The following is a 13075-nucleotide window of genomic DNA, read 5'->3' on the forward strand; positions in this document are numbered from 1 at the left end:
GTCATGAAAAGATAAAAGGAATCGGGTCTTGGAAAAATCGACGCTCAAGTTGCGCGTCAAGGTTTTCATGCTTCAAGATATTTGATTAATCCTATTATTTGCCTGTACTAGCTCTTATTCTTATCAAAAAGAATGTTGTCTTATCAACTTGTGCAAAGAACACCGACGCCAATGTCGGTAAAACCGCGGAACCTATGCGAAACTCGAGACTTTGTTTGAGACAAGTTTAGTGTCATCTCCGCCGAATTTTCCTGAGGTTCGAATTATTTTCTTCGTATATATTCTGCGACGTTGATGTGCAAACAAAGCAACCATTGTTTCGCTTTAAATGTTATTCTTAAAGTTTGGCTCTTTTATTAATTTAAAAATATCACCAAACATATCATTCAAGCAAATATAACGTCAAGATGTCTGTCACGATAAGTGGTTCAAGTAAGCCTTCCAAGTATTCGCGTGAAGCAAATACACATACATATTACAATGAATTTAGTAAGTACATAGCATAATTCCGCAGTGATAAATCAGTACAATCATATTCTTAAGGCATTGAGTTGCGTTTTCTGGCCACGTATATGGATGCTGCCTGACCCAAATCATTCATAACTTACTCTTGATGATGGCTACTTATAAGTATATTTGCATTTGCACCAATGAAAACATTGAAGGGAAAGCGTGCATGTAATTGAAAGTAGCAACAGAACCAATATTGATTACGTTTATCGAATGGAGCATTTGAGAAGTTTAATATTTACGACATGATGCAACACAAGTGTTCGAATCAACTACACCGAATACAAACACACGCGACAACATTTCACCATAAAACTAACATTACTCACATTCAATACCGTGTTTTCTTAATTAGCGCCTAATCAAGGGACTCATTTAGTAAATTCAATTTACAATTTATAGGTTTCGGCATCGGTTTTTCTCACGCACTCAAAATCGTCAAGTGAGAATATGTAGAAGAGAGTATCAATGGTAAGTTCTTGTTCTTACTATCTGCGTGCATTTCAAGGAGTGTGAAGTGAATGTGCCTGGTATAATTCAGTGTTCATGGCTTTATTTTATAGTCCTTTCTCTAGGTGTTTTTTTAGAAAGCTAGTACCTATTAAAGTTATTGCAGTAGTAAAACTAGTAAACACCCAGTAATTAAACTGCCATATAAAAGCTACCATAATACACATAAAATTAAGTACCTCTCAAATTGCATAGTTTAACTTTACAGGATTCTATGTAAAGAGACTTAGGTATATTTCTATGTGAGCGCCTGGTGTTGAATAAATACGTTTCATTAAAAAAATGGCGAATAAACAAAATTAATTATCGAAAAGCTCGCTTAACTCATAAGGATTAAAAAAACATCGCTTATGGCTCTCATAAACCAAACCATATGAAGATGAACTTTTCCACACGAACATAACTCTACTATACAGGGAAATCTAATTGTTTTGGTTGAGGCAGTGATATAATAAAAGAATAGTATTTTTTGCACATCAAACATTTTGAAAACAATGAAACCTGCAAGTTCAGGCTTCAGGCGGGCGGGGAGCGGGAACCACGCACGTCGCACGCACGGGGCGTGGCGCGTGGCGCTGCGCCCGCGCAGGCGGCCGGCGCCACAGCCGCTGCGGATGCTGCGGCGCGCGCACCTGTCGCGCACCCTTGCCCACAGACACGCGAGTTCACGTGTGATGACCAGTGACAGTGATTGTGAAGCCCTAGGATAACCTGCGCGTCTGAAGCAACCCTAGGTCGGTGTGTTATCTTATCAGTAGCGTTGTGTGTTTTGATTGCGCGCGCATCCGACGTGCGAATATCAATTGTTTACTTTACGTTAATTTTAAGGAAAAGAATAGTGTTTAACGACGCCACGGTAATATATAATATATTAACATAATATTTTTGGTACGTAATTTTTTTTAATAAAATTATATTTACCGATCACTGCAATTAAAATATTTTACTTCTTTTAAATGGTTTGGTTCCTAAGATAAGGATTATGACACAACTTTTGATATCGATCAGGAAAAAATATTAATAATTATTTTCCTTATGAAATCCACTTAGCATAAACCATAAACAAAGCCATTATAAAAGATTCATATTCATAATTATGCATCGTGAGCTTGAGCAATAAAATTCGCTTTTATCTGCAACCGCTAAATTATGACGACCTTAAAAAACGAGAAATATAGAATTAATGTGTAAATTATTAATTGGAATCTTAATTTGTGGTTAGTCAAATAGGTATCATACTTTTGAAATGACGCTATAAAAAGAGTAATGATAATTGCGGTTCAGGCTTACATTTTACAACTGTAATAAAATGGGTGGATAACCATAATGTTAAAGAGTAGGTAAGGTAATGAAGCAAATGCTAATTGCGTACATATCGTTTAAAGAAAATATTTTTAGATGTATTAAACAATAAATCACTGACTGGGTGAGGAGACAAGATCTTATTTTGATAAAGCCAACAGTTTTTGCACTTCTAGGCATCCATGAACTTGAAAGTCAATATCGCTTAATTAAATATTTCTGATAGACTAGAAATTTGGCACATACATATACAATACATGCACAGAAATTAACAATATTGAACACGATATTAAAAAAAGAATTCTGTTGTAGTTACAGTCAATTGAAAAGTGCATGCAATTTTACAGCTGCTGCACATTTAAATTTAAGTAGGTACTTATCTACGTTATTAATGTCTTTAATTAAATTCTAATGAAATAAGATGCTGAGACTACTTAATGCTTTTAAAAAAGCTCTTAATATAATTTAGAAAATGTGCAAAGAAAAATTATCGTCATTTGACAAAATTTATGGGTCTGTGCAAAAACGTCAGTTTAAAAAAATATATTAGTCTTTATACGACCAATTGTAAATGATGTCGTGGCAAAAGGTCATGCGTACCGTCACGGTGTCACGGTAAAACAAGGATTTATTGAGAGGAAGACCGCAAAGGCTATATTTGCAAACACGTTGTTATAGCACACTTGCTTGCATTGACGTAAATGTTGCGAACTACATATATATAGTTAATATAGTTCCGCAGGAAAGGCAAAGCACTCATCACATCACAACCATTTATCAAAACTGACACGATCCTGGATGTCAAGACCATCTATCAATCATATTGCCGTTTAATACATTAACAATCAAGTTAACTTTGCATTATAGATATGTCGGGCATTGAATAAACAGATTCATGTTACATTACGTAGCTCATCGTACCCATAAGTATACTTAGACAAATTCAACAGCTACATCGATATATTGTGCGTAACTATAAACTAAATAATTAATACAATACGAGTATTATAGCTAAACCTAGTCTATAAAAATTGTATTTAATGAAGGTTTGAATAAATGATAAATAAAAAAAAACAAAGCGCGAGATGGAAAACGCTTTATAAAGAAATTAGATTTCATTTGCTCAATGACAATGAGTGTTTTTGCAATCAGTTTATGCCGAATTTCGATAGTTAAATCCGAGTAAGATCCATAAACGTTAAAATACCAATACTAAGTAAACTACTTATTAGTACCCATTTCGTATTCGATTCATATGTTACAAGATTTACTTGATCTGCACTAAATTGGCACATTAATTATGTATTTAATGGCGAACTAATAAAATACAGCAGGAGGCAATAAACTTCTAATACATATCAGATAGAGGACGCTTGCCAAACCTCTCCGTTTCATAGCCAAAGCCGGTATATTAAATAGTCCTATATGTATGAATCTAGGTGAGAGGTATAATACGTACTATCAAAATGCAATAATTCATATTCCACCGATCGCTGATAGGTACATGAACTAGTAACTGTAGTAGCGTTAGGACTAGCCTGATACATAAACTTTTAGTCATTTTGATTTACATTATACCTTCACATTCATATTCACATTTCTTACATTAAACTAAACGAGTTGTCATAAATATGTTTATTTTAGCACTTGGAGTGACAACTATAAGCATTGATTTTGCAATAGTCTTAATGTAAACTAAATATACAAGGAGCCACGAAGATTGATCGATTGATGTTTGTCTTTGTAAAAATGATCCATCGACTCTGTCTGTGCATAAAGCTAAGATCATATTTCAATTACCTACGCGTCAAGCAGGAACCCGAGGCGTAAAGTTTAAACTTTGATCTTAGTAAAGTGGCCCTGCTAGTAAAAAGAATCAACTATAAAATCCCCTTCAAAATTTAAGGATGTCACAGAGTCCAGAACCGATTAAATTAGAATTCTCATCGAGTAAAGTGAACGAACCTAGGGCCGAAAGCATAAATCAAGACATTAGTGGGGCGACATTATTTAGTTAACTGGCGAAGCGCTGTGCGGTGCAACGTTGACCGTGTATTCCTATTGCTTACTAAGTGTGGACGAACCGAATGATCAAACGAACCAATATAACTGTGACACCGAGATCGCAATGAGAGCTATAAGAGCGCAATTACATTGATTCGTCTATGACTTCCATCGCCTGCTCTCGGGAAGCAGTTGCAACCACATTCCTACGCTGCACGGCCGCCTCCGCGTCTGATATCATAATCGTCAAAACGACATAAACTAGAACTATTTATTAGTGAGACCGGTAGCAGGGTCCCTAGAAGCTGCCGCCGGGGGCCTGTAGCCCTATCATTGCATAACGACGTGGGAGAGCGCTCGAGTGAAGGGCAGCACCAGAGCAAACACTCGTTAGCGCTGCAACACCGATGATTTCATACCGGTCAAGGAAACGCTTGAAGGAACCTTTGATCGTCAATAAATCTCAACTTTTTCAATTGCCAATTAATGCCGGCTAGTTACGTAAAATACGGTAATTGACTGTTACTATACTAATAGGTCAATCGGAATACGTAAGTGAGATATCATAATTATCATGTAGGGCCTTAAGCATCAGTTGGGTAAGGGCTTGATCGCAAGCAATCGAGGTGGTGTTAATTATGAGCTTCAAAACATTAATATTACTTATAATAAATATAATCGATGACTTTGAAACAAAAACGTAGCGAGTTGAACAGATGATTAACATTTCAGTGTCTTTAATAAAATATGAAACTTGTTATTAGTGCGGCTGTGCGGCATTACTCCCTGCGGGAAGTACACGTTTTACAAAGCGAATTCAATTCACAGTGTCCAATTTATAATTAAACTCCATAAATATTGTTCATACGCGGAACGTATTCAGTGCCTCGAGACTTTCGCCGGTAAATCGCACAGCTCAATAAACGCAGGGAGTGATTAAGTATCCTGCGGTTTGTTCAGTACCAGTACGTATATCACTATTGCATCCGCTACATTATTACACTGAGAGAAAAATCATCACCAGGAATTAATAAACAGTTCTGTACTGGGGGAAAAAATGAAGTTTTAGTAGTAATCATGGAAGTTTCACTATTTCTGTAAAATTTATTTATTTCTACAAACAGCTCAGTAATACTAAATCTAATTTCAGCAAACAGACTTTAGTAAATGGAGCATTAAACAAAGTTCAGTATTTGTTACAATCCATTTTTATTACTACTAAAATTCTCCGATTTTTACTAGTAAAGTTTGTGATTTTTGGAAAAAAGCATCTGTGATTTCAAGTTATGATTTTAGTAAATGTCTCACTTACATAGTTTTGTAATATCTAAAAAACGAGTTCGCGGGAATAACATTACCCCATTTAAAATAACAATTCAGTTGTTACTATAGCGACATTACAAAGTTTACTCGTATTTAGTAGATAGACTTGTTGTGTTTATGTTCATTGTTGTACCAATCACTAAACGAGTTTTGTAATACCAACACAGCGAAACGAATGTTAGTGATTTTAGTAAAATTTACTACTTGCTACGTTCATTTGGTTAGAGTTAGTATTGTGTCGGATGTCGGGCGGGCGTGTCTCGTGTCTTCTTTGTTTAAAACATACTTAAGTTAAATAATAAATTTAGGATATATTGTGGGCCATGGACATATTAACCCGCGACCTACTGTGTAGTTGGTGTCTACAGGAATATATTGATCTGCAACTTCGAGCTAGCTGTTGTTATTCTAGTGATAATGACATCATAGGTAAATCTAAACTGTTTGCAATTCCAACCTCCCTAGCACAGGTGCGCCGCGAGAGCATGTTGCGCGCGTAATAAATACTAGTCTCTTTCTGACTGTATGAATAAGAAAGGAATGGGTAGAATATCTCGACAGGCTTTTATAGTGCCTCTTTAGTACAGAGATATACTACCAAACGCTTTTTTATTCATACAGACAGAAAAAGAGACGGGTAGCTACCACGCGCGCGACATGCTCTCGCGGCGCCCGTTTGCTAGGGGCGGAGGAATTGCAAACAGTTTAGTTTTTGCCTGTGACGTCATTATCTCTAGAATAACAACAGCTAGCTTGGAATCGCAGTACAGTTTAGTAAAACCTATGACGTCATCGTCTCCGATATTGCTAAAGCACGCTTAGAATTACAAAACGGTTAGTTTTCACCCATGACGTCATCACCTCCGATATTGCTAAAGCACCTCTCGGAATAACAAAACCAAATTTCTGAAATTACTCTAGCATACTTCAAATTACAAATATAGAAGTTGTATTTCCTACTAAATGGAAATTGCAAAAGTCAATTTGTTCCTATTAGTTGACTCTCCTTGTCCCCGGATTAAGTTTTATTTTTGTAATTCTAAGTGTGTTTTTGTTAGTTTTTTTTCTCAGTGTACGTATAACATGCTAATATAAGAGGTTTGGCAAAGCGTGAGCCTCATAATGGCTTCAAGTGCGAGTGTAAGTGAGCCAGTTTAGTTGTTTGTATAACAACCTATCCCAAGTGTCCGCGCGGTAGTCGAGGGCTTTGCCATCGGATCGCGAGCCATGCGAGAACCCTGAGCAAACACGGCGGCGGTGGCTAGTGCTCCCGCGCCACAAGTGTTTTGTATTTGTTCCACAAACAACTCCCGCGTCCTGGGCGCGACAGATAATGTTTTACATTTATATAAACAAATACCAGTTTCATTATCCTTTAACTTGCTTAACACAGTGTTAACTAGTATATGTATAGATAGAACATACAACTAGGTCATAAAAAAATTTGTAGGTGTGATAAGTGATATTTTTGACACAATTCACCAAAATTCTTAAAAGTCGACTTAAACTTCATATAAATAAATAAATATAATGAATCAAAATCGAATAATAAATAAATATACATACTATCTAATGTGGACATTTCCAGCTAATACCCATTAACATTTTTTAATCTTCCGTATTTGAGCCCATTAAGGCGTTTGACTAAGACAAACTTCGCCCGATTTGACGTAGCGTGACATATATTAGGGTTTCGCATCCTATCTCTTACGGAGATATAATGTTTTCTTAACCTCCATACTTCCAGCGTATCAGTTGCGAGACGAGAGAAAGTACCGGCATTTGCATTTCGTAACCTTTGCTTTTTAAATATACACGAAATTACGTGTAAATTGCAAGAGGTTTGAAAAACCTATGTAGTAAAAAAAAGACAAAGACACGACTAGACTAGTTATTTAAAGCCTTTGTATCACGGAGCCTAAAATCATAATCGTCCATAAAAAAAGGGAGGAAAATTGTTTAATAACGATAACCAATAAATTCAACATGTACCTCAGCTCAGCACAGCTAAAGAGACCATAGGTTGTCCTGCAGTAAAGTGCACAGGTGGTCAGTATTATGTAAGATAAGATTATATTTACAATTTGTAGATAGGTAACATGAATGTGACAAGTGTGACAAGTGACAACTATAGGAATAACCGAAACAATGTCTTAATTTTCACCTTGGTGAGAATTAACGCAATGCCTTTGTCTAAGCCCCGTATATACTAGGAATATTTGTCGTTAATTGGAAATGGATTTCTCATTTTTTTTTTTTAATAATTCTTCTCTCCTAAATAATATCAACAGAAGTGGAGCCGTTATGGTTTAGAAGCTTTTACCTGTTACATTTAAGAAGATTTATCCTCAAACAATAATGTATCTTATTCTGTAGACATTAGCGATCACCGTGAAAGCTTTTAGATCATTACCCGTTAATATTTGCATGTGGATCGCAAAACGTCGCTGCGAGATGTCGGGCCGTGATAACTGCCTCCTAATGCGTATTCAAAGCGAATCACCATGCTAATGTCGTGATTAATATAATGTCACGGCGAAGCCGGTTCGCTAACATTCGTAACACACCAAAATGAACCACGAAGGTCAATGCGGACTCGTGGAACTGTTGGATATCTAAATGCAATAAGAAATAAAGGATCGTTCCAAAAATTCGTTCCTAATGGGCCCGAAATGAGACCAAATGTAAAAACAAACGGAAGATTCCTGCCGGCTGGCGGCCACGATGCCAGCTTTTATATTTTACTACATTATCTGTTCATTGTCACCGATGGCTATTGTTTTTTAGTGCTACCGACAAAGACCGCTGACGTGTTACCGAGACATTGAACCTGCGGTCTCGACTCTCGACCCCCTCGGCACCGCAACGCTTCCGTACTAGAAACATGGACCCTACAACTACATATTATATGTACATGCTTCCATTTCTATATCTATCGGGGAATACTACATGGGTATCTAATGCCCATAATTTGTCATATCCAGTGGAATACCAAAATAAGGACATAAATTATTACCAATTTTCTCCGGAGCTATGTATTTACAATTATGAAATTAATGAAAATTGTTTTAGGTTTTCATTGGAACTGGATGAAAGTTGATCAGAAAGGACGGTATTTTTAGAGTAGAGGGCAGTTTGTAAAATAACAATAACTAAGAAAGGCTAAAAATTATACAACACAAATTGCTACAAAAGCCTTTTCATGGTGGTGATGTGTATTCGAACTAAGTGAGCAGTTATTTCAATAGATAGAGTTTGCACACTATCATTAGGCAAAATGTTAAGGCGCTCTTATACTCGAGTTTTACGTTTTCAAGGGGGTGAAGCAGACGCGTGGTAGAACGGGCAGGCGGGCGCCCCGCGCGGCGCACCGCACCATTCCCGCGCAGCACGTCTACGTCCTTATTCTGACGACATCGGTATTCTGAATTGTCAGTTCCGGGATTTTTAGTTCGGCAATTAATATTGAATAAGATTTATTAGTAAATTCGAATTTTGATGAGTACTGAATGAAATTAAAAACCGGACAAGCGCGAGTCGGACTCGCCCACCGAGCCCACCGAGGGTTCCGTACTTTTTAGTATTTGTTGTTATAGCGGCAACAGATATACATCATCTGTGAAAATTTCAACTGTCTAGCTATCACGGTTCGTGAGATACAGCCTGGTGACAGACGGACGGACGAACGGACGGACAGCGGAGTCTTACTAATAGGGTTCCGTTTTACCCTTTGGGTAGGGAACCCTAAAAATGGTAGGTAAGACGGTGAGTGTACCTAAATAATTATTAATTTGATACAATATGAGTGTATACTTGACTGATCATGTTTTTGTAAAAATCGATTTCTACTGGCAATACATATTACTTTTTGGCAACCGGGTTTTTTAACCTAATTAGACCCCGCTGAATCCGAATTTGCCGGTTGCTTGATCGAATTTTTGACTGGAAGTGAGATATTTGATATTAAAGGTCCCTTTTTTTAGTTTTTCGTAAATAACTCGTAAACGGTGGCCAATATAAAAAAAAAAACTAATAATCTACACAAAATTTTCAATAAAAAAAGATTCAGTACATTTTTAGCAGGTATCAATATTTAAAAAGATAATAAAGAGGGAAAGTTAATTATAATAAATTCTAAGGTTCCTTGTTTTTATTTTTTCGTTAATTGTTTGAAAAGTATGACTCATAGCAAAAACAAATTTTACACAAATAATAAACATAAAATTTCCTACAAGAAACATGTAGAACACTTTTCGCTAGGATCAATATTTAAAAAGACAAAGCATCCGGTAAGTCAATTATAATCAATTTTAAAGTCCCTTTTTAGTTTTTTGTAAATAACTCGTAAACGGTGTCCCATAGCAAAATAGGTTTTTATAAATAAATAATCTCCATAAAATTTTCTGCGAAAAACATCTGAACACTTTTCTCTAGGATCAATATTTAAAACGATATTAAAGGAAGAAAGTTAATCACAATCAGTGTAGTAGGTCGCTTTTTTTTCGTAAATAACTCGTAAACGGTGCCCCCGTTGCAAAAAAATATTATACAAAAATATTGAACATAAAATTGTCCACAAAAAAGGTTTTGTACACTTTTTCGCTACGATCAATATTTAATGAGGTATTAAAGGGGGTAAGTTAATTATAATCAATTTCCGGGTCCCTATTTTAAGTTTTTCGTAAATGACTCGTAAACGGTGGCCCATAGCAAAATAGGTTCTTAATGTTAATTAACCCCCCTTGGCTAAAAAGTGGCCTCCATGTTTAAAATTCATTTGTTTACGTAAGATGTCTGTCTTTGGGTCACGAATTTACATGTGTGTACCAAATTTCAACTTAATTGGTCCAGTACTTTTGAAGAAAATGGGCTGTGACAGACGGACAGACAGACAGACAGTCGCACGAGTGATCCTATAAGGGTTCCGTTTTTTCCTTTTGAGGTACGGGACCCTAAAAACTAAAAAAAGTGACATGTGAATTGATTGTAATGAACTTTCTTCCTTTAATATCGTTTTAAATATTGATCCTAGAGAAAAGTGTTCAGATGTTGTTTGCAGGAAATTGTATGTAGATTATTTATTAATAAAAACCTATTTTGCTATGGGACACCGTTTACAAGTTATTTACGAAAAACTAAAAAAAGGGACCTTTAATATCAAATATCTCACTTCCAGTCAAGAATACGATCAAGCAACCGGCAAATTCGGATTCAGCGGGGTCTAATTAGGTTAAAAAACCCGGTTGCCAAAAAGTAATATGTTTTGCCAGGAGAAATAGATTTTTACAAAAATGTGACCAGTCTAAATTATTCAATTTGATTAATTTTATAGCCTTTTAAAATATGTTTACACAATTTATCAATCGTGACTGAATTCCGGATTGGTTAGATGGGTGTGTGCCTTTGCTGCCCAACTTGTTATAAAATGACAATATGACGGACGGATGTCTGAAATGTCACCGTATTTAAGAATTATTTTGCTTTTCTTCGTAAGTATGTTGAAAAACATTGTGTGTATAACATATTTGCATATTTATACTGTGATTACCCATTTTATGAAACGTCCGCTAAACTAGCACAGGTCCGACGCTGACAGTGGTCACGGGCGTACTGGCGTGAGGAATAGGCGCAAGGTATTGCCGCGTAGGGTGTAATTTAGTAGGCAAAATGTTGAATTCATCAAATGATTAATGAAAAAATTAACGTATCGATAAAAGGACAAGCAATAATGAAGATTTACTTAAAAGCTATCGACTGAAGTAAGTTTCATATACATTTTCGTCCTAGTACTTCTAACATAAGGAAATAAAGACAGTGTTAGGCATGTTTTCAACTTAAGATTCTATCGAGAAAATAATGAGCCGTCGTGTTTCTGACAAGCAATAACGTAGTTCAAGGACTGAAGTTATACATACTAGAAAATAATGCATGAAATCCTTGTAAAAGTCTGTAAATATGGTGACAAAAAAGTGCATTTTACTACACACCGCGCCTTAATGTCCCGAAGATAGGTTTGATTAGAGCTTTGAAAGGAGCGGTAGGCGTGCAAATCGCACACAGTAAAAGCAATACCGTCGGTACGGGTTATTATGACTTTTTTTCATCATTCCATAATATATAACCAATCTTCGCTGTCGCGCAGCTGTTCAAAAAACGTGTTAGCCAATGAAAGCTTCAGAGGCCAGTTTAAGAAACAGTTAAATAAATTGTTTAGTCATGGTAAATCCATACGGAATAATAATGGAATCAGTTTTGTTGGTTATCTTACTTACGTTGTGTTCTACACAAATGCACAAATATTTGATTTCCGAAATGACGAGAAATAATAATCCCATCAAAAACATTACATGTAAAAAGGTGCAAGTCTCGCAACGCTTCTACTACAAAAAAGTTTTTAGATGTAATGTGAAACCAAGTCGGTTATTTTAATCAGTGCCAGGGGGTGTTAAAACAGTATCAATAAGATATATTTAATTTGTAATACATATAATGCCCTGGCCATCGCACGGCTGCATAATGACATAAGGATCATCGTCACCTATTACATATAAAAATAATTCTAATTGAACATAACGCTAGCGCTAGGGGTCACAAAACCGTGCGTATTTTAGAAAACCGGTTTTTCGGGTTTTGTGAAACTGCAAAACCGGGTTTCCGGTTTTTTCGGTGATTTCGATTTTACGTATAGGCCTAATTTGTAAAATAAGCAAGTATTTTTAGGATCAATGCTTTGATATTAAGTGTTCCACGACATTTCTATTTACTTTATCTTTACCAAGACCATATAAATCAATCCAAATCCATCAGTAACACCACCATCAATAACACCACCACCATTTTAACTAAGCAGCAATTTTAAAACGGAATGGCTAAGCAACCTATTATATGACAACGGTGTTGACATAGTCCTCCTTCTGGAAATACACCGCTGATGATGCCCAACTCGCTAAACGAGGTAAAATACCGGGATTTGATTTGGTAGTGGCATTATGCCATAAACAATTAATATAGAACTTCGACATACGGCCGGTCTTCTCTTACTACCCTGGTCAACGTGATTTCAAATAACATCGATGGCAACAACATCGCCACCACGATTATTCAAATCGGCGAAACGAGGATATGCCGCATATATAAGCCTCCACGTAGCTGTTGGCCTACTCCACGCCTTCCTTACTTGGAACACCCATCCCTTTACATTTGAGACTTGAATAGCCACCATACCAGCTGGGGATATAGGAAATCTGACGCCAACGAGGAGGCGATCATGGACTGGGCAGATAGGAACAACACTGTTTTAGTCGTTTCTCAGAAAGGCAAAGAAACGTTCAAATCAGCTCGATGGAGAAATGACTACAACCCGGACCTAGTCTTCACAACAAGAGCAATAGATGGTACCCCAGTGGCAGCCGAGCTGTACGTGCTA

The 13075-nt window shown here is 36.5% G+C and overlaps 2 protein-coding genes across 2 annotated transcripts in view; one reads left to right on the forward strand and one right to left on the reverse strand.

The window, feature by feature from the left end:
- The window catches only part of LOC134793461 (Golgi-associated PDZ and coiled-coil motif-containing protein-like), a 95449-nt gene that overhangs the window by 57116 nt on the left and 25258 nt on the right, over positions 1-13075 (reverse strand). The window lies entirely within an intron of this gene.
- Positions 1543-13075, forward strand: part of LOC134793981 (uncharacterized) — a 34788-nt gene continuing 23255 nt past the window's right edge. Inside the window, exon 1 of the mRNA XM_063765692.1 lies at positions 1543-1754. The gene's annotated coding sequence lies outside the window, so the exon portion shown is untranslated. The remainder of the gene's footprint in view (positions 1755-13075) is intronic.

This window comes from Cydia splendana, chromosome 9 (genome assembly GCF_910591565.1).
Source record: "Cydia splendana chromosome 9, ilCydSple1.2, whole genome shotgun sequence".
NCBI lineage: Eukaryota > Metazoa > Arthropoda > Insecta > Lepidoptera > Tortricidae > Cydia > Cydia splendana.